The sequence below is a fragment of the Chiloscyllium plagiosum genome, unplaced genomic scaffold, assembly GCF_037043375.1.
Source record: "Chiloscyllium plagiosum isolate Xiang-an unplaced genomic scaffold, Cpla_swu_hap1 HiC_scaffold_17, whole genome shotgun sequence".
NCBI classification, from domain to species: Eukaryota; Metazoa; Chordata; class Chondrichthyes; order Orectolobiformes; family Hemiscylliidae; genus Chiloscyllium; species Chiloscyllium plagiosum.
Window position 1 is genome coordinate 50,913,749 of NW_028270155.1, and position 23,260 is coordinate 50,937,008.

The 23,260-nt window shown below is 40.6% G+C and overlaps 1 long non-coding RNA gene across 3 annotated transcripts in view; it reads right to left on the bottom strand.

Moving 5' to 3' along the window:
* Window positions 1-23,260, bottom strand: part of LOC122558431 (uncharacterized) — a 150,303-nt gene that overhangs the window by 51,379 nt on the left and 75,664 nt on the right. For all 3 annotated transcript variants that reach the window (XR_015759953.1, XR_015759954.1, XR_015759955.1), the window contains exons 4-5: window positions 11,149-11,294; window positions 3,326-3,572 (exon numbers count right to left, since the gene is read on the bottom strand). This is a non-coding gene — a long non-coding RNA (uncharacterized LOC122558431). The remainder of the gene's footprint in view (window positions 1-3,325; window positions 3,573-11,148; window positions 11,295-23,260) is intronic.

Genomic DNA, 23,260 nt, shown 5'->3' on the forward strand with positions numbered 1-23,260 from the left:
GTCCAAATGTTACTAGCAAAGGGATCACAGTCTTAATGGGTGTCACAGGGGCTCAGTGGTTAGCACTGCTACTTCACAGGTCCAGGGACTTCGGTTCAATTCCACCGTCGGGTGACTGTCTGTGTGGAGTTTGAATATTCTCCCTGTGTCGGCTTGGGTTTCCTCCAGATACTTCAGTTTCCTCTCATAGTCCAAAGATCTGCAGGTTAGGTGTAAATTGCCCATACTGTCCAGTGATGTACACGATAGGTGGATTAGCCAGCAGAAATGTAGGTTGCAGGAATAGGGCAGAGGGGTGGATTGAGGTGTGGGCTCAAAGGTTCTAATACTTTACGATTCTTATACTCAGACCACAGACTTGAGACATAGAAAACAAGAGGATGGACTACGCAAGAGAGAAGCTGAAGTTAACATTACATGTGCCCACAACAATAGTCCATGGTCTCATGATATGCAATAGACCTTTTCTGACTGAGAAGAGAAACTTCTTCATGCAGAAAGTAGTAAACCTGCAGAATTCTCCACCCCAGAATACCCCAAAATCACTGAATATCGGTAAACTTCGAAAAGTTAAATGTGTCAAAGGGTATGGGGAGAAAGCAGGTGTATAGAATAGAGAAAAACATTCAGTCTTGATCAAATTGAATGGCAAAACAGGCTCAATGGGGTAAATGACCTATCCGGGTTCATATTTTTATGTTTCTATGAAGTATGAATTGTCGGTGATGGAGAGTCACCAACATTGATGAGGTCACCTACTATCTATAATGTGGGGCTCCTGGACTTAGACATGCAGCACAATATTCAAAAAGTACTTCTTTATTTAAAAAGTTGACCTTTGGATGAGATGTTAAACCAAGGGCATAGTTGCCTGTTAAAGTGGATATAAAATATTGCAAAAGCCTATCAAAGAACAACAGTTTTCCAGTTTGCCAACCAATGTTAGTCCATCAAACAATACCATCAAAAGCAGGTTACTAGTCATTTGTCTCACATTTGTTTGGGGAACCTGAGTGAAAATTAGCTCTCCACTTTATCTACACAACATGTAAAAGAGAGATTAAAGGATGCAAGGCTTTGGATTTCCTAAAGATGTAAAGTATGTGTTTTTAAATGCAAAGTTGTATTTAAAATAGGTGTTAAAGTTTATTGTTAGAGTTAACTGGTGAATTCATTGAAGATTGATGAGAATTCTATTTTGGAGATATTTTTCTTGTGGGGAGGTTTTTTCTGTGAATAGGGAAGTTTTTAAAACTTACGGTGATGAAAAACATGGTGACAGCTCAGTTTAGGCAATATTTATGGTCAGAAATAAATTGACACAAATCTTTGTGCTAAAGATAAACAGATAATATTCCTAGTTGCTTCAAGGTTTCCAACAGAAATAGCATTTGTGAACAATAGGGAGATGTAATGAACATACAGTTAAAGTCTTTATTCTTCATGGATAAGACCACTTGAGACCTACATTCAACATGCTTTAGAAAGTGAAAGCAGTGATATGAAAGGTTTATTGAAATAAATTCGCAACACATTAGAAATTAATAAGAAAATTAACAATTCAGCTTTTGCTGTAATAATAAAGATAAAATTATCAGTGCTCCATTGTTATTACAGGGAAAATCAAACAGCAACCTCTGGCAGGTACACATGCACAACTAAACATGAAAGATCTGATGCTGTTTTCAGAGATATCTGCTTCTCCATATGGTACACTGTTCCAGTCTGTGCTGATAGACTTCAAAAATTTCAGCACCATGGCATGATGTTGAGATACTTCCATACTAAATGCAGCTGGAAATGTTCATACTAATATTTAGATGTAGGGCATTTCTAATGGCATGTAAGTAATAAATTATTACTGAATGGTCTTTCAGGACCTGAAGAATTAATTTTACAAGTGTGGGGACTCAATCCCTGGGTAAAATACAATGTAGATATAAATAAATGCACAATTTAATTTCTTCTGTATGTTCCCTCATCCCATTTGTATTTTTAAAATATACATTTCACTTCTGCTGCATGATCAAAATGTAATTAACATTTCTAACTTTTTACTTCCTGATTTACAGTGCGTATCTCAGTATGATATTTGAATTTGATTGGTTCAAGCACTTCAGTAGTGTTTGCAGTATTCAAAAGGTGCAAAGGATTTCCTCTAGAAGGCATTGCTCTGAAAGACACACGGGACTAGCAGAAATTCCTGATGACAAATCTGCTAACCGATTCTGGGCAAATATTCTTAAATTAAAGGCCAAAAGCAGTTTCTTCTCTATTGAGAACAAAATCTAGGTCAGAGTCTTTAGACAAACTTAAAATTTTTGATCATATTCATTTTTGGAATCTTAATACTTCATGCTAGTCCTAACATCATGCTGACACAGAACACAAAGACTCATAGCTGTATTAAATCAGCATTACTTGAGAAAAATTGCCTGTGTTGTTTGTTGCTGGAAAAAGCATAGCAGGTCAGATAGCATCTGAGGAGCAAGAGAATCAATGTTTTAGGTTTGACCCTTCATCAGGACCTGATGAAGGGTCAAGTCCAAAACGTTGACTCACTTGCTGCTCAGATGTTGCCTGACCTGCCGTGCTTTTTCCAGTGCCACACTTTATCAACTCTGACTTCTCCAGCATCTGCAGCCCTCACAATCTCCCTGTATTGTTTATTACAATATTGGAATACAATATCTCAATTTGATTGAAGAATAGAAAGAAAAAACATTCTAGCCAAAATAAAACTTTGTTGGCTGCATTCCACAGATTATGCAAACTTGTGGACTCCTGAACAGATTTCAATAGATACAGATACATTAGGCCACCTCTTTAACATAGTACCAGTAGTTGCCTAAAGCACCACATAGCTGCCCACAGTTAGAAAATCTACTGGCTCCTTGCAATTTTCCCAATCAGCTCTCATGTCCCATCATTCATCCAGTCTTGTTCCTCAAGGATGGAAATCCAATTTTTGAAAATTAAATGTCGGGAATTGACCTTGCTAAGTGGTAGACAGGCCTTCAGAAGACCAAGTGGGAAATATGGATTTAGTAATGGATTTATGGTTACTTTCGAAAAACAATCCACAAGAAAATTTAAGGCAAATACAACAAATTTGCTTCTGCTTTTAATTGCCTCAGTCTAAAGATACAATTCAAAAAGATAATATGGAAAGACATATGTTTTACATATGTGCCAGCTAAATTTAAAAAAGGCACGTAAAGCCAAAACTGTGAGAAATAACATGTGTGCAGTACATTGACTACTGCCTTGCATACAAATAGCCAGATGACAGTGAATTTTACATAAGATATTGTCTATCACATACCCCATCTGCTTGTGTGATCACCCTGGCTGCTATAGCTACTTCTGTCATCTTTTTCATCTTCAAGCAGTGCTTCCGCTGTTACTACTTTAGTTGATGGGTCCAAAAACCACCACTCCGGTACATTGCTGGATCTTTGTCAGGGACGTTGGTGTCAAAGGATCCTTTTGAATCATCTACAAAAGCTGACAATTTTTTAAAATCCAAATGCACCATCCCAGGCAGGTTTATGAATGACATATTTTGTTTCCTATTTGAAAAGAGAAAATAAAAACATGAAAAGCACTGTATAAACAGTCACTTCTCACACAACAACTATAATCCTTCCCAGTTCTGGACTCTTACAAGTCTGTAGCGATGTTTGTTAGGTGTCATTTGTAGTGTACAAGAATCCAATTTGGGGTTCACTTATCAGGCTTTAAATTTCTCAGATCTACTCAAGGGCTACTGCCCCATTCACATGTTATGAATTGTATTAGTTTGTTTCACTTTGATTTTCTTTCTAATTAAAATGAGATTCTGCATATTTTTTATTTGATTAAATGAAGTGAAAGTGACTAAAATTCCGAAAGAAATAATCTCAAATATAACACAAAATATTCTATAGAAATTAAGTTTATTCATTAGAATTAAGAACTGACTTCAAGGAAAAATCAAATTTTAAAATGTATTCATTTACAGTGGATTCTATCTTATCATTCATTTTATTGTTGTTTTCAATTTATTGGACAAAAATTTAATTATGATGCACATAAGAGGAAAACACAGAAAATTGCTGTTTTTTTTAAAACCAGCATTGATCGTTGTTAATCTTTATCACCCTCAGTAAGAAAGACAAAATTATATTTCATCAACAAGGAACTGATCCTCTTGACAATTAAAAGTTAAAACTTGCAAATTTTGAAATTCTTTTATCTTGTTCTATTAATCATAGATAAACAGAATAATGTGATGGTTTATAACAACAATGGGGATTTGTCTTGTAAAACAATTGCTGGAGATTTCCACTTATACTTATATTAATTGTGAGAAAAATCTTTTAAACCTTCCGTCTTCTAAAAATATTGCCAACAACTTAACTGGCTGGATTGTTGGTTTACAGAGCAGTGTGATGCCAACAGCGTGGGTTCAATTCCCATCACCGGTTTGAGGTTATCTCCTTCTGAAACTCATCCATCACCTAAGGTCTAGTGGTCCTCAGGTTAAATCACCACCGGTCGCTACTCTCTAATGAAAACCAACCCAACGGTCTGGTAAGACTATGGCAACACAACAAAGAATTACATTAAGTCAGCACTCACAAACATCTCCATTGTTCACAGCTAACCCGTTTTGACAAAACTAAACTTCTAAATATTTGCCTTCATTCAGCTTTCACATTTTAAATTGGCGGTCCCAAGTTCTCACGTATTCACTTGCTGAACCAGCTTGACTAAAAAAAACTATCGACTTCTTTAACAATTTTAAAGATGGTGGCATAGTGGCAATGTTATTGGACTTGAAGGCAGAATCGTAAGTAAATGTTCGAGGGACATAAGTTCAATTCCCACCATGGCACATGTGCAATTATGAATGGGCAGCAAATGCGAGCCTAGCCAGCAATGCCCAGAATCTGTGACCAAACAAGAAATGACCTTACCAAGCTTACATTTCTCCACTGAATCCAAATAGATTGAAACCTGCACAGCTCAAGAATCTCCAGCATTCACTGCTCTCTGAATTCCTTTCTTGATGTATACACATATTGTGGAGGGAGGAAACAAAAACAGAATGGTTATACCTTGGAAGGAGAGCAGTTGGCCTTTCACAGGTGTACTGGTTTGCTGTAAATGCAATGCACCAAGGCATTTCCCCTCTCTGGTGTGGTATAAACAATGTCAAGAAAGGTGGAAAAATACAGAGTTTTTTTTTTAAGATCAAATATCTCAACCTTGAAAAAAACTTTTTCTGATTTTACCCTCAATTGAGCAGTGGCTCCCTTACTTCTAAGCACTTACATTTCATTCAAGTTCCAACTCATTTATATGACACTGTCAATTCTCTTCTTGCCTTCTCTGAAAAACTAGATGGCACAAATTTCTGACGTGCAAATCAGAGCAGATACCTGATGGCTGTAGCTCATAGAACACTTGCTACAACTGTTGTCCAACTTCTTATTCAAAATAATGTCCCTCATGCCCTATGACTGCCAGCAGCCTAAACCTTTCATCAATGTCAGTCAGATCAACAAACTACAAGCTTCACCATATCACCATAACTGTTCTCAGACCAACTTGCAAATTATTTAACCCCTTCCCCAGTACTTTATAGCTTAGCAATATCTATGATGGCGCATGCTTCTGCCAGACCTCTTTGCACATAGGGACTCACACACATTTTATACATCTGCACTGGCAGCATCTTATGCCTCTTAGCTTTCTTCTTATGCATTGATTGCAATAATGATTTACAGGCTGGCAGTATATGTGTGGATCACATTATTTTCTAGTGCACAGGGTCAGAATCTTTTAGAGGTGGCCAATCTTGGAGGCTTGCATCACTTCTTAGCACAGACCAGGGCAGCCAGTCTGCCACACTTAAAAGTGAGCATTATTTAGTGGAATGAAGGGGACTCGAGTCAGTCACAAGGTATTATCACATATAGTCAATGGGTTCATCTGATTCCATGGTGTTGACTATAGTTAATCAGGCATTTAGTCCGACAAGAATCCAAGTATCTCAACTGACTGAGTAGGAAGTGCAGAGGGCAGGAACATTTCGTAGTTCAGGAGGATGAGGTAGATGAGAGTTGTTGAGTGGAAATGGTGCATGCAGTAGTGAGAGTTGTAGTGCCTGAGCCTTATTGCGATGTGCACCCAGGTTTGCTTGTAGGTAATGTAATGTAGTCTCCAGTATCAATCAGCTGGAAAAAGAACTAGCAAGTACTTCACACAGAGGGTGGTGGGCGTTTGGAACACTGGCCAGCAGAGGTGGTAGACGCAGGCATGGTAGATTCATTAAAGATGCATATGGACAGACGCATGAGTAGGTGGGGAACGGAGGGATACAGATGCTTAGGACTTGAGCGACAGATTTAGACAGTACATTTATATCAGCTCAGGCTTGGAGGGCCGAAGGGCCTGTTCGTGGGCTGTTACATTTCTTTGTTCTTTGTTAGCCTCTTCACCACCCACCTTGTTGACAATGCAGGGTGTGAGTTTTCCTTTCTTCTGGGCTATGTTCTGAATCTAGACACTCAAACAACAGTGTGGGGATTGTTCCTGGCTTGCAGTATCTGAAGTGCTGTGTAGATGGCCTTGAAATATGGTGTCAACAGTATGAAAACTAGATGGTTCCAGCAATAGAAAGCACTTAGACTGTAAGATCATTATAGAGGGTTAACAGAAATTATGCAGAAGTTACCAGCTTCCAATAAGTACAATGTGAGTTCCTGCAAAGAAAGTGAGCTCAGAGACATACATGTGCACAGAAAGCAACTTATGAGATGCTCATATGCCCCTGCACGTAATATGTCTTGGCAAAGGCATGCAAGCCGTACGTGTTCCTAAGCTCCAAAGTGGAGTGTTGAAGGGCTGAAGTGGTCTGTGTGTTGATTCCCAAGAAGCCTTGACAATATGATGAGATGGTTTACCGCTGTTGACTTGCATGCACAAAAGGTCAAGGAGGCTGGCAGCCATGAAGCATCCTGGGCATTGTGGCACAGACATAATTGAATTATGTCTGGGACAAGAAATTGTCAAGCTACAGCTGCCAGGTACCAACTCTGATTTGATGCAAAGGGAAGTTGTACTGGCTAATTCTCCAGGGAAGGAGAGGAAGAATAGATCACAAGGCCATAAGACAAAGGATCAGAAGTAGATCAATTGAGATTGCGCTGCATTCAATGAGCTGTTAGCTGATCATGGAGCCAGCAGGATACTGAAAATTGGAGTCTGTCTACAGGTTCAGGATATCTCATCTGGGCTGCAGAGGAACTTGGAGTGGGAAGGTAAAGATCCAGTGGTCATGGTCCACATAGGTACTAATGACACAGGTAAAGCTAGGGCTGCTAAGGGAGTATGAACAGCTAGGAGCCAAATGAAAAAGCAGAAATTGAAAAGGTAATCATTTCTGGAATACTACCTGAGCCACAAGCTAAATGGCACAGGATCAATAAGAGTAAGCAGGTATATGCGTGGCTCAAAGATTGGTGTGAGAGAAATAGGTTTGAATTCATGGGACAATGACACCAGTACTGAGGAAGAAGGGACCTTTTCCGATTGGACAGTCTTCATCTGAACCATGCTGGGACCAGATTCCTAGTGAATCACCTAACTAGGGCTGTAGACAGGGCTTTAAACTAAATCGAGGTTGAGCGGCAAAGTGGGGGGTGGGGGGGAGATGATGGAGGTCAGGGGTGTGGTCAGTAATAGGAGAAATCAGAAAACCCAAATTAAAGGAGGAGGTAAGAGTACAGGACACAAGAGAACTCATTAAAATCTCCAGCACAGGTACAAATAGGACAGTGTATGGAAAGGGTAAGCAATCAAACTTCAAGCACACTGGACAAATGAATGATAATAAGAGGAGGAACAGCTAATGTAGCACTGAAAGTTTTATTTCTGAAAGCATGTGGTATAAGGAAAAAAGGTAAACGAGCTTGTGGCATAGATCAAAAGTGGCAGTTATGATATGGTGGGCATCACGGAGACGTGGCTGCAAGAGGATCAGGTTAGGAACTGAATATTCAAGGATATACATCGTATCAAAGAGATAGACGGGTGGGCAGAGGAGGTGAGGTTGTCTCCTTAGGAAGAAATGAAGTTAAATCAATACAGAGGGTCAGATAGTGTAGAATCAGTGCAGTAGAATTGAGGAACTGCAAAGGTAAAAGAAACATAGTTGGAATTATGTACAGACCCCCAAACAGTAGTCAGGAGCTGGGGCACAAGATACACCAGGAGACAGAAAAGATGCTTAAGAAAGGCAAAGTTAGAGTGATCATGGGGGATTTCAATATATAAGTTGGTAGTGGATTGCAAGAAAAGAAATTTGTGGAATGTCTACAAGACGGCCTTTTGGAGCAGTTTGTGTTGGAGCCCACTAGGGAACGGGCAGTACTGGATTTAGTGTTGTGCAATAAGACAGACTTGATAAGGGAGCTTAAGGTGAAGGAACACTTAGAAGGCAGTGATCATAATATGGTTGAATTTACTCTGCAATTTGAGGAGGAGAAGATAGAATCAGAGATAATGGTATTCCAGCTGAATAAAGGCAACTACAGAGGCATGAGGGAGAAGCTGGGAAGAACTGACTGGGAGAGGAGCCAAGCAGGAAAGACAGTGGAACAGCAATGGCAGGAGTTTCTGGGAGTAATTCAGAAGGCAAAGCAGATATTCATCCCGAGGACAAAGAAGCAGGGTATAGGGAGAATGTCACAACCTTGGCTGACTAGGAAGTCAGGAATACCATAAAAGCAATAGAAAGTATATAATGTGGCAAAGTATAATGGGAAATCAGAAGGTTGGGAAGCTTATAAAGACCAATAGAGGGCAACAAAAAACAAAATGAGAGAGAAGATTAAGTGTGAGGGTAAGTTAGCTAGTAATATAAAGGAAGATTTTAAGAGTTTCTTTAGATATACAAAGAGGAAAAGAGAGGCAAAAGAGAGTGGAAAATAACACTGGAGGTTTTGTAGTGTGTAACAAGGAAACTGAATAATTACTTCACATCAGTCTTCACAGTGGAAGACATGAGTAAAATATCCCAAACATTCAAGAGAGTGAAGGAGCAGAGTATAGTATGGTGGCCATCACCAAGGTGAAGTTGCTAGATAAAATGAATGGCCTGAAGGTGGATAAGCCACTTCAACCAGATGAACTAAACCCCAGAGTTCTCAGAGAAAGAGCTGAAGAGATAGTGGAGGCATTAGTGGTGATCTTTCAGGAATCGCTAGAATCAGGAAGGGTCTGAGAGGACTAGAAAATCATTAACATGACACTTCTGTTTAAAAAAGGGAGTAGGCAAGAGAGGGAAATTACAGACCAGTCAGCCTAATCTTAGTCATGGGTAAGATCCCGGAATCCATTGTGAAAGAAGAGATTTCTGAATACTTGGAAGTGTATGGTAAAATAAGGCAAAGTCAGCATGGTTTCATCAATGGGATGTCATGCCTGACAAATCTGCTAGAATTCTTTAAGTATTGAGCAGGTTAGATGAAAGAGAGCCAATGGATGTTATCTACATGAGCTTCAAGAAGGCCTTTGACAAAGTACCACACAGGAGGCTACTGAGTAATATAAAGGGCACATAGTGTTAGAGCCAAGGTTCTAGCATGGATAGAAGCTTGTCTGTCTGTCAGGAAGCAGAGAGTAGGGATTAAAGGGTCCTTCTCGGGATGGCAGCCAGTGACTAGGGGTGTTCCGCAAGGGTCAGTGTTGGGACCACAGCTTTTCACTTTATACATTCACGATGAACTGAGGGCATTCTGGGTAAGTTTGCAGATGATACAAAGATAGGTGGAGACACAGGTAGCATTGAGGAGGTGGGAGCCTGCAGAAAGATTTGGACGGGTCAGGAGAGTGGATAAAGAAGTGAAAGATAGAGTACAACATGGCAAAGTGTGAGGTCATACACATTTGGTAGGAAGAATAGAGGCATGGACTATTTTCTAAAAGGAAAAGGTTCAGAAGTCTGAAGTGCAAAGAGACTTGAGAGTTCTCGTCCTGGATTCTCTCAAGGTAATCTTGCAGGTTGGGTACGTAGTTAGGAAGGCAAATGCAATTATAGCATTTATTTTGACAGGACTCACATATAAAAACAGGGATGTACTTCTGAGGCTCTCTAATGCTGTGGTCAAACCACATTTGGAGTATTGTGCCCAGCTTTGGGCCCCAAATCTCAGGAAGGATGTACAAGCCTTGGAGCATGTTCAGAGGATGTTCATGAGAATAGTCCCAGGAATGAAATGTTTAACATATGAGGAATGTTTGAGGACTCTGAATCTATATCTGATGGAGTTTAGAGGGGTGAGAGGGGATCTAATTGAAACACACTGAATGGCCTGGACAGAATAGATGTTGGGAAAATGCTTCCTTTGGCAGGAGAGACTAGGACCTGAGAGCACAGCCTTCGTGTAAAGCGAAGACCTTTTAGAATGGAGATAATGAGAAACTTCTTCAGCCAGAGAGTGTGGTGAATCTATGGAATTCATTGTCACAGACGTCTGTAGAAGCTAGGTCATTGAGTACATTTAAGACAGAGATAGATAGATTCTCAAGTATCAAGGGGATTAGGGGTTACGGGAGAATGAGGTTGAGAAACATCAACCATGATTGAATGCCGGAGTATGGGCTGAATGGGCTAATTTCTGCTCTTCCGTCTTATGGTCACTTCACCATCCTTTAATCCAGTTTATCAAGTACCTCTGACAAACCTGCCTGTCAGGTGTTTCAATACTTATTTGTGCATTTTGACAAATTCATTCATGGCTGAGAACATGGGATCACCTTCTGCCTGGGTCATGAGCTGCTACCAGGTCTCCAGTAGTCCTCCGAATGCCAGAGATCAGGGGCGTGTCTTTCTTGGCGAAAGTGAGGCGAAAGTGGAGATTAGAGTGGAGAGTGCTGGAAAAGCACAGCAGGTCAGGCAGCATCTGAGAAGCAGGAAAATCGATGTTTCGGGCAAAAGCCCTTAATCATTCCTGATGAAGGACTTTTGCCCAAAACATCGATTCTCCTGCTCCTCGGATGCTGCCTGACCAGTGTGTCTTTCTCAACCAGCTCTGAAGATATATCAGAGAATATGCTCATCAAATTGTACTCCTAAATCTAAACCAGAGTACTCACCACGGTAAAAATCTATGAGCTGGTAGACGGGTCAGCTGAAGGCTTGCTGGTTAACTGAGGGTTAATTGCCCCAGAGGTAGAAGTGCCACTGAGAGTCTCTGGCACTAGCTTCTTCCAAGTGGAGGTTCATTTGGTGCTGCTTTTACCTGCATAAAACAGAGTATTTGTTTTGCAAGAGGAATATAAGTGCAGATTAAGAATGAGTCAGCACTGGTGGTAATGGGACTGCAGCAAGCACAACACAATGAAGCTTACTAGACTGGCTGACTATTGAGGCCTCCCTGTCCCCATGAATAATTATGCTGCTCTCCTGTTAATTCTATAATTTCCTCTCATACAGAATGAGGAACCTGACGTCCACCACCCATTCACTGGCCTTAGGTTTCTTGATCAGGTTATGGACTAACTACTCAAGCATTGAAATAGAGAGAGGAACTAAGCAGATGGAAGAGACATCAGTAGTGATGCATTAGCAGGACGTCTGCTGAGGTGTCCCCAGTGAGTGAGAAGGACATGCAGAGGCCAAGAAGGCTTAGTAGTTCGAGAAGATGAGGTGGGTGAGAACCTTTGAGTAAAAATCTTGCATCGAAGACTGAGCAATTTAATCCATTAATGCTTGGTGAAATTTGTGCGTTGTGGCAAACTTAAAGTCGCCCTTGTTAAACATCTGAAGTTAAAAGGTAGACTAAGACAGAATTCAGATACCTGTTTCTCTAGTCAAAATTTTATTTCAACTTATACATCACAAAACTTCAACACATTGATGACTTGTTCTCCATATGTATGTACTCCGTTCTCACCGAATTATCGCTTAAATAGCATATAACCATCACCTGTTCCCTAGCTCCATTTGGTCTCAGGCATCTCTGACAGAACCATCCAAATGATAACAGATTCCCTTTATTTCTTTTTAAAACATCATACAATAATAATTAAACATAAAACAAAAAAAGTAATGTGCTAAATTACAACATATATTCAAATCTTTTAGAAATATACATTCAAATTCCAAACAGTTTTCCCACATTTCTAATCATTTCTTAGAGCTTGCTCCTTTCTTTGTAACCATATAGCTAATTGCTGCAACGCATCCATTCCAATTTGGAAATTTCTCAATTTTCCAGCACTTGTTTTAAACAGCAATATTGATCCTCAGCCTTTTCTCATTCATGTATTTTGTTGAATATAAATTGTCCCATACCTTATTATCATGTAGCATTCAACAATTATTACTAATGAATCCCATTTTAGATATTTTCCTGATGTGTTTCTGCCACTAAGATATTGTTGCTACACTTTTAATATTTCTATCTTCCCAACTAGGCATCATTTAACTGCCTGAGTTACCTACCAAAATACAGCACCTCACATTTATCTAGATTAAACTCCATCTGCCACTCATCGGCTCATGGGCCCATCGGCCCATCTGATCATGAGATAACCTTCATTGCTGTCTAATTTTGGTATCATCTGCAAATTTACTAACCATACCTCCTATATTCATATCCATATCATTTATAAAAATGACAAGAAGCAATGGATCCAACACCAATCCCTGCGGCACACCTGGTCACAAGCCTCCAGTTTGAAAAGCTGCCACCACCAACACCAGCTTGTCTCCTACCTTCCGATCTTTGAATCCAAATGGCTAGTTCTCCCAGTATTCCATGTGATCTAACCTTGTTAACCAGTCTAACCTTGTCGAATGCCTTACTGAAGTCCATTAAGGTCAGGCAGCATCCGAGAAGAAGAAGAAATGACATTTTGGGCATAAACACTTAATCAGGAATGAGGCTTGTGGGCCAGGGGACTGAAAGATAAATTTGGGAGGAGGGGGAAGCTGGGGGCAGAAGATCGTTGAGAATGCAATAGGTAGATGAAGGTGGGTTTGCACAAGGCAAAAAGTGCAAACCTTGCACCCAAACATCCCCCTAATCTCCATCCAAGGCCCCTAAGGATCCTTCAACTTTCGACAGAAATTCACCTGTCCTTCCACGAATGTCATCCACTGTATCCATCACACGCGATGTGGTCTCCTCTATATCGGAGAGACAGGTCACCAACTTGCAGATCGTTTTACAGAATGTCTCCGGGACACCCGCACTAACCAACCTCACTGTCCGGTGGCTGAACACTTCAACTTTCCCTTCCACTCCACCAAAGATATGCAGGTCCTGGGTCTCCTCCATCGCCAAACCCTAACCACCCGACACCTGGAAGACGAATGCCTCATCTTCCGCCTTGGGACCCTGCAACCACAAGGGATTAATGTGGATTTCACCAGTTTCCTCATTTCCCCATTCCCCCACCTTATCCCAATCCCAAGCCTCCAACTCAGCACCACCTTGACCTGTCATCATCTTTCCCATCTATCCCTCCACCCTCCTCTCCAACCTTCTCCCCCACCTTCATCTACCTATCGCATTCTCAGCTACCTTTCCCCCAGGCCCACCCTCCTCCCATTTATCTCGCAGCAGCTTGGACCACAAGCCTCATTCCTGATGAAGGGCTTATGCCCGAAACATCGATTCTTCTGATCCTCAGATACTGCCTGACCTACAGGTGTTTGTCCTGCACCACACTCTCGACTCTGATCTCCAACATCTGTTGCACTCATTTTCTCCTGCCTGAAGTCCATTAAGACAACATCCACCGCTCTGCTTTCAACAATCATCTTCACCATGTCTCAAACAAGGGACCCAAGAGTCACCTCCCTAGCTTCCTAGTTCGAGGATATACCTGTCTGACTTAAAATTCACTTTTCACACTGTTGCCTATGACCCATATCTTGATAGCTTTGCTCGTCTGTCAACATCTAGTCCTCCATTTTCTGTCACATGCCATATTGCTTCTAAAAAAAGTCATATTGCATTCATAACAATAACTCTGTTACTCTCTCAACAGATGCTACCAGCTTACAATCATGGAGATGTACAGCACAGAAACAGACCCTTCAGTCCAACTTGTCCATACTGGCTAGATATCCTAAATTAATCTATCCCCATTTGCCAGTACTTGGCCCATATTCCTCTAATCCCTACCTACTCATGTACTCATCCAGATATCTTTTAAAAGTTGCAATTGCACCAACCTCCATCACTTCCTCCATCAACTCATTCCATAGACACACCACCCTCTGAGTGAAAACGTTGCCTCTTGTCCCTTTTAAATCTTTCCCGTCTCATTTTAAACCTATGCCTCTAGTTTTTGACTCTCCCACCACAGGGAAAAGACCTTGATTTTATATCAAAAGACCCTATGATTTTATATACCTCTGTAAGGTCACCACTGAGTTTCATCACCATTTTCTCTTTCTGGGTAGAATGTCTTTTTTTTTGGCTGAGGGCAAGTTGCAATGAGTTTGTTGGAGGGTGAGAATAGATGATTTGTTCTCTCCATATCTTAGCAAATTTGCCACTTTCGTTGTCATGATCAACCCAATGGTGAGTATCACATTATATTTCCATATAATCTTAACAGGCACCAGTTACGGAATAACAGTTTACTCAATCAGGCAAATGCTGTAAGACCAACATCCCTTGTAGGTGTGTCATCTTTAACAGCCTGCAGTGCACCTGGAGGAGTGCAAGCATCTACCCTGGATGGTGATGGCTACCATGTGCAAATTGGCAACTGGCTACTCTGACAGGGATATGGACGCCCTGCATGATGGGATGGTGCACAGTGGAACCATCTCACCTAGAAAGTAGATGAAGGTGGCTGTCTGGTCAGAGATTTCTATCTGGATCGTGGCCCTGTCCAGGTTTTGGAGGACTGGGCAGTAGTACTGAAAAAAGGTCAAACATCTTCTCCATGCTGCTAGTGTAAGTACCTTTTCTGCTTTCTGCCACCTCACACTCACTCCAGCTCTGATACTGCACTCACCTCTCACAGCAAGGCTTCTGTTCTGGACACCTGCTCTTTTGCATGCAACATCTACCCTTACTTGTTACCCTTATCATGATCCTCCCACAACACTAACCCTACATCCCCTCCACAATGTCTTCTCAGTCTCTCAGAATGCATTCTCACAGTTTCCTGCATGCACCAGTACTAAAAGCCATGCCATCTATCTGTGGTTAAACCATTAGGTCCCTTTTGTCATTACATTTAGAAGACATCCCACCACTGAGCAGAATGAAGGTGAAGCAATGATTGAGGGCGCACCAGAGTTCCGGATGTCAGAGGCCTTACCACTCACAAGGAGAGAATACTCATTCTAGCTGAACCACGACAGGTTCCCAGGCGGATGGAGACACATCTATGTCCTGGCAACTGAGTGAATACTATTTGAATGCTGAAGTTGCAACATTCACCAGGCAGTGTGCTGAATCAGGCACTACCTCTAACATCATCTATGACACCTCTGCTATTTGTGTCTTACAGCTGCAACCAGTAAGCCAAGCACATCAGCCAAGATGCAACCATCTCCTCTGGATTACACAGGAAAAGATAGTTCAGGCCAGGCTGCCCACTGGACTCCCACCAGCGGCAAATCATCAGTTGGCTCAATAGGTGATGGGAGTATGGGATGTATGAAAACTGAGGACCTCACACCCATAATTGTGCAGATGGGTGAAGGAGGAATGCCTAGGCCTGTGGCACTTGAAGGAGGTCTGCCGAACAGGCGCCTCCTTAGCCCACAGATTCTGGTGTCAGTGGTGAAGGACTTCATAGAGATGTTCAAATGTTTTCAGCATCCCAGATCCAACACTCCAATTTGGCACACTTCCCTTGAACTATTCTACCTGTCCCTCTTCCTTCCCACCTATTTTCTCTAACCTCCCTTCAACTGTCACTATCATTCCCCACCCACATCCACATATCACCTTCCCAGTTATCTTCCCCGCCAACACCACCTTCCTATTTATCTCTCAGCCCCTTATTCCCCCACCATATTCCTGATGAAGGGCTTATGCCTGAAACGTCGATACTCTTGCTTCTCAGAAGCTGTCTGACCTTTTGTTCAACTCTGATTTTCATATGTATACAAACCTTGAATGTTCGAAGTTGCACATGATAGGCAGAAAGACATTCAGAACACAATGACTGTCAGTGCTGAGAAGCTGGAACAATGCAGCCAATCCAGAGACCATTTAACTGTCACCATTGACAGGTTGGCAGTGACAATGCAGAGACAGGGTCAACACTCTCAGAGTCTGCTGGAGTGTTGTACGTACCTGTAACCCATCAGCCCAGGAATTGGTCCTCACCAAAGCCAAAGCGGCCACACACAGGTGTCTTGGCAGGATGCATTCAGGAGACTGTAAATGTATCTGGTCCTTCCAACTTGCCTTCTCCCTTCCTCAATCCCTGGAAGTTTAGACCAGGAAGGTAACCTTTTCTCACCTTGGCCTAGCCAGCCAAAAACACCCCTGAGGTCACCCATCAAATCTTCAGGGACAACATGCTATACTACACAACTGGCGCTCTCCATCAGATATACAACAGGGGAGCTCAGTCAGGCGGAGAGGGAGAAGAGACGAAAGGTCTTGTGATAGCTTGTGGAGCCCACAACTGACATTTGTGTACATGGTTTGAATTTGTGGTAAAATGTTTGTTTTTGCTGTTCATATGGCTGTCTGTGTCTTTGTGTTGGGCCTAGGTCATTCATTATGCTCTGCACCATCACTCATTTGTCCTTAAGGATGAAATATGATGGGGTGCATACAACAACCGCCAGTGGCATCATGTGGGTAGGGTTAGCAATGTATGTACATGGCAATGGCTGTCTCTGATTTTGGCTCTGGCTTTCCAACAGAGACTCTCAGAACACAGCCAATCTCAGGCAGTTCCTCCGCAGTGGAGTGCCAAGGAGATGCAACATACAGCGAGTGTTAACGTTACTTGATAGCCAAGGAGTACACAGCCTGTATACCTCAACCATCAACATCTCAGTTGTGCAACATCAGCATTCGTTCCCTGCAAATATTGTGACCAGTTGTAGATGCAGAACCCTCACTCACACATCAGCTCACCTACCCCTCCCACTGAGTGCAATCACAACCATCAATGTCTTAGTGCTCAAGAAGAAAATAACTGTGAGCAGTCCTCTGCCATTGGCTTTCAGCCTCAGCATTATGATGTCGCTGTGATCACCTCCCCCTAGATTCCCATTCTGTTAATTCTAGAGTTCCTGACGACATCACCCATGTTGATTGTGTCTACATGACTGAATATGAAAAGAAACAATTTCTAAGTGGTGAGAGGTTGCAGAATACTGAAATATAGAAGCATCTAGGTACCTGAGTATATGAATCACAGAAGATTAATATGCAGTACAGGAAAGAATTAGTAAACCTAACAGAATGTTATCAGTTTTTAAAAAGAGAATGGAATACAAAAGTTATGCTTCAATCATACAGGACATTGGTGAGTCCATGAGACCACATCTGATGTACTGTGTACTATATCAGTCTCGCTACTGGATGGAAGTGTATTGGGTGAAAACCAGAGAAGATGTATTAGACAAATGCCTAAAATGGGCAGGTTGTCCTATGAAAAAAAGTTGTACAGTTTAGGAACACATCTGAAGTTCAGAAGAGTAGGTGACTTGATTGAAATATATCAGATCCTAAGAGGTATTTACAGAATGCATGTGAAAAGAAGGTTTTCCATTGTGGAAATTCTAGAATCAGATGTCACTGTTTAAAACTAAAGGATCACGCATTTACAACAGTGATGAGGAGAATTTGTTTTTGAAGATGGTTGTGAAAATCTTTACAACTCTTCTTCAAAAGGGAATGGCAGCAGTCTCTGAATATTTTTAAAGCAGAGGTAAATAGATTCTTGTGAAATGAGGGTGTGCAAGATTATTGTGGGCAGCCAGGAATGTGAAGTAATCAGGTCAGCCATGATGCTACTGAATGGCAGAGCAGGCTTAAGGTGCTTGTGATTTTCTCCTGCTCTAATTTGTACGTTCATATTGTCTCCTTGGGTGCTAAAGTTACATAAAAATACAGGAAATTAGTGGGGTTTCTGTCTCTTGAGCTTACAGGAAGCAGGAATAGGCCATTCAACCCCTTAAAAGATTTTTTTCAGTGATTATGCTACTGATTTGATGACAGCTGAAAACCAAGGAGCACTTGTTCTTTTTCTGATGTTTTCCATTCATTTTCTCCACTTGTGGTGTCACCATTTTTATTTATCTTCTAATAAAAATACCTACTATATTCTCCTATGTACCTTAATCTTTATAAACAACATTCACATGGAAAAATATTAAATTCAGCTCCATCTTCAACATCAAATGACATTTATGGCAGGACCACAGTTTAGTGCTTTCAGTAGTAGCACTTGTAGTTATCCTTGTTGCATCTAGCATCTGTATGGAAGACCAAAATAAGAACTTGGCATAACTGACATATAATTTCAAAAAACGAAAATGGAGCAACATAAGTGCAAGTTTTGGTGCATTCTCAACAGGAGAATTGACATTTCGGGCAATGTCAGGGATTGACTGCAAGTAACTACTCTTACCACAAATTATGTTGCTAGGTCAGGCATATGGTAAGAGTAGTTTTTTTTTCAAGAATGCTGCCGGAACTGCCGAATGCTGCATGCTATCCGAGAGCTACCTGTATTGGTAAACTTTCTTTCTTTGTAATTTTCACTACAGGTTTGACTTTTACTTTGGAATACAGGAGGTGTTTGGACTATAGCTAGATTATTGTACTCTCTTTATCAGATTTCTTCTTTCAAGCAAATGATCTCGATGACACTGACACTCTCCCTTAAATCTCCACTAGGTAAGTGAATGCAACTAAAACATGGATCACATAGAACATAGAATAGCACAACACAGATATGATGTTGTGCTAAATGAAACTAAGTAAAAACAATGGTTTCCAGCATCTCCAGTCAGAGTCTGGATGAGTGGTGCTGGAAAAGCACAGCAGTTCAGGCAGCATCTGAGGAGCAGTAAAATCGACGTTTCGGGCAAAAGCCCTTCATCAGGAATACAGGAATAAATGAAACTAAACCAGTCTGCCTGTCCTTGGTCCATATCCCTCCATTCCTTGCATATTCGTGTGCTTATCTAAAAGTCCCTAAATGCTCTAATTGTAACTGCCTCCACTGCCACCCCAGGTAGTGCATTCCAAACTCCTACCACTCTGTGTAAAAAAGCTTGCCCCTCAGGTCTCCTTTGAACTTTCCTCCTCTCACCTGAAATGCACGTACCCTTGTATTAGACACTTCAACTCTAGAAAAAAGATTCTGATCATCGACCCTATCTATGCATCTCATAATTTCATAGACTTCTATCAAGTCTCCACTCAGCCTCTCCCACTCAAGAGAAAACAACCTGAGTTTTTCTAGCCTCTCCTTGTCGCTCATACCCTCTAATCCAGGCAGCATCCTGGTAAATATCTTCTGTACCCTTTCCAAAGACATTACGTCCTTCCTGTAATGTGGTGACCAGAGTTGAATGCAATACTCCAAGTGTGACCGAAGCAAAGTCTTATAAATCTACAACATGATATGCTGACTCTGGCAAGCAGTACCCAATCAATAAAAGTAAGCATGTCATGTGCCTTCTTTACCACCCCATCTACTTGTGTGGGTGCTTTCAGGGAGCTATGGACTTGAACCCCAAGATCTTTCTGTAATCAATGCTGTTCAGAGTCCTGCCATCAACTGTAGACTTTTCCTTAACATTTGATTTTCTAAAGTTCAGCACCTCACACTTATCCGCATTAAATCCACCTGCCATTTCTCCGTCCATATTTGCAACTGATCTATATCCCGCTGTATCCTTTGACAACCTTCTGTACTATCCACAACTCCACCAATCTTTGTATTGTCTGCAAACTTACTAACACATTAATCTACATTTTCATCTAAGTAATTTATAATATATATATATAAAATATATAAACACACCACAGACAGCTTATTTCCTAAATCCCTCAGTCTTTTCACCTTGACCTTCTGACCAGCACTAAACTCTCAAAGTTACATGCCTCGTGTACCATGACTCACCTTCATTTTGTGTTGCATTTCTTTTACTTTACCATCAATGTCAAGCAAACTAAACCTTATCAGAGTAGCATTTTTAAACATTAATTCAGAAGAGTGGCAACCTAATGTAGCCTGTTGGGTTTTCCTGTGAGCAAACAGAAAATTGTCAAGCTTGTGTAGAAGAGAAATATGAGAATTACTTCTCAGCTTCACATTTAGCAAATGCTTAGGCAAAGATCTCTTCATACTCACGATACTTCCCTCAGCATCACTATTCAATGTTGAGTGATATTGGTTATACTTGATGACATAGTGATAGAGTATTTTTGCTCTGGATGCTCATGGAGCCGGCTCTAAGAATACTAGCATTCATTCAACGGTTCTCTTATTTAATTTGGAGAGGGGCAATAGCAAGAGTTGAATGTATCATCATATTTCACGCTAACACAATTTGTCCAAATATATTATTATTAGAATAACTAGTCAGTTTCAAAACAGTTTTGCTTAAAGGAATGTTGTTTCGAGATTTCTCCTTATTATCCACAGATTCGCATACTTGTGAGATTAGTCTCAGGTTCCTTTTTTCTTATTGATTTGTCCGGTCCGATTATGCAGTACACAAGAGCTATATCTACAAGTTTTGTTGTTGGCAGGAAGTGTGTGCCCCATCCCTGCGGACAAGGAGGATTAGGTGTACTTTGCTTCTGGGATATTTAACACTATTGCAACTATATCATTGACTTCCATTTTTACTGTTGGCTCTGGAAGTATATCTTTAGCCCTATTACTCTCTTCTTGCATGTGTTATTTTTCACATTCTCTGATGGAGTATAACTTCTGATCTTCCTGTTTGATAGAATCCACTGTTTCTATATTCATATTTGAGGACTTGCAAGCTCCTGAATGAGCTCGAGATCTGTTGTGACCCATATCTGGTGCTTGACTGAGACCTGAAGCATTACTGTTCCCTCTACTCCTGATGCCATCTGTTTGTGACCAACATTCCCAAAGGCATAACATTTTGATTGAAAGTGGAAACATTTAGAGGATTGGTAGGTATAATGATAATAGCTAAAGTTCTGATTCTGAGGTGGCAAACTTGGCTGTGGTGGCCAGGTTGTTTGCTAAATTCAGTGGATTTACCCCCAAGTAAACAACAGTCTTTTAGCTTAAAACTCTGTCATTTCTATGGCCATGGTCTCATTGCTAAATTTATTCCATGTCAATTTATTTGCCATCTGGCTTCCCCTTTAATTCTTGGAACAAAAGTATCTTCTGGTTGATTTGGAAGTTCCTGCCATACACACTGTGGTAAGAGATATCTTTTGAGCTCAAGAATATAATCTGTTAGTCTCACTTGATAACTGTTTCCTTTTTACAGAATGCAACTTTCAGTTTAATTTCTAACTTAATTGTGTTGCAATAGGAATCCACACTCTCATTAATCTCAGTGTATTCCATAGTACTAGGATTTCTCAAGCAAGACTAGTTTAACATTAAGTCAAAAGCATTCTGATCTTATTGTGGTGACAAAGTAATTGACTTTACCAGGATTATGTTTACTCTTCTTTCACTAAATATGTAACCTTCGTTTGTAATTAAACCAGTTCTTTTTGTCAGGGTTGATTCACATCCCCCTACCACCCCTCTTCCCCAGCTGTGTCATTTTTGCCTCTTGAACATATACATAAAATAATCTCTCAAATAGTCAAACATCTTTAAGAGTTCCAAAAAAATTCAATCCTCCCCTTGCAGTCATCTTTCTTGCACATTGGGTAAAGAAAAAGACTTGACTCTAAGCAGCCATGTGAACACTTTTACTTACTCCTTCTGAACAGATGGGCAGCACAGAGGGTAGTATCGCAATAGCAATAGCTTTCAGAAAATACTCAGGAAGAAAAACAGTGCTTGAAAGTAATGTGAATAACTTACTTGAACAATTTGGTCAGTTTTTGGTACTTACTGGTGACTAGTAATTACAAATACATTGAAAGGTTTGATTGCTTGATTTTCTGCGGGCTACTTTATGCTCATTGACAGAATTTGAACAAAAGAGGTTATTTTCTTAAAAGCTATGTATGTCTATATTTCATCCAATCACCAACTTTAGTCCCTTCTTTTGATATTCTGAATTGTTATACTTTTGAAAAGCATGAAGCAAAGGAATCTATATTAAAACGTTTAAAATATCAGGATTGCCACTTATTCCCATATTTTAAGGGAATGTCACACATTTTAATTGTTTCACTCACATTTCTAGGACAGTCTGTAGGAGACTGAGCTTAGAATCTTGCCTTTGCTTCTTTGTTTTTGTTGTTGTGAACAATCGTATCAAGGATATCAGCCATCTGTGTGAGTTATGATCACCAACATTTTGGATTAGCAAAACTGGAGTAGGGGTCTTTTTGGTGGGGAAGAGTGATTTATTTTTTCGTTTATCAATATTGTGATTGGGAGAATAGAGGGAGATGATATTCTTGGGGTTTGAACATACAAAAATTGTAAACGAACACGGAAGATCCAAAGTTCCATTTGAATGTCCCACATAGCTGTGATAACTAATGCAGTCAAACCTCAGAGCCAAAACTCAAGTTTCCATAACTCAGAATCACCTCCAATGCTACAAAAAAATTAAAATCAAAGATTCAGATTTTACAACATCAGTTTGTGACAGTTCCTTTCTTCACTGACATGTATAATTTGTGAAAATCAGTAGAGTCAGAGATGTAAAACACGGAAACAGACCCTTCGTAGCTAAGCAAATATTCCCAGTCAATTGGCAAAATCACTTTTAAAATGGCCACGAGCACAAAAAGGTCAACCTGCCTTCAACATTTTCTACTTCTCTGTAAGGACAGTAGATGTTAGGTTTTGGAAGTTCAGGAGAGGAACAGAAATTTACCATTCCAAGATTTGCTTAAGAATAACTGCATCTGAAAAAAAGAACAGGAAATGACATCACCACAGCAAACTAACCCAAGAAAACCTAAACACAAACAGAAAGTGGGCCACTTACACCAGTGCTTCACTGGAGGCTCAATGATAATGTTACCTAGTATGGTGACAAAACATCTGAAAATGAACCTTGCAGCTCAGTGAGCAACCATACATCCAGAATAACTGCATCTTCTCACAATGTGCTGGTTTAGCT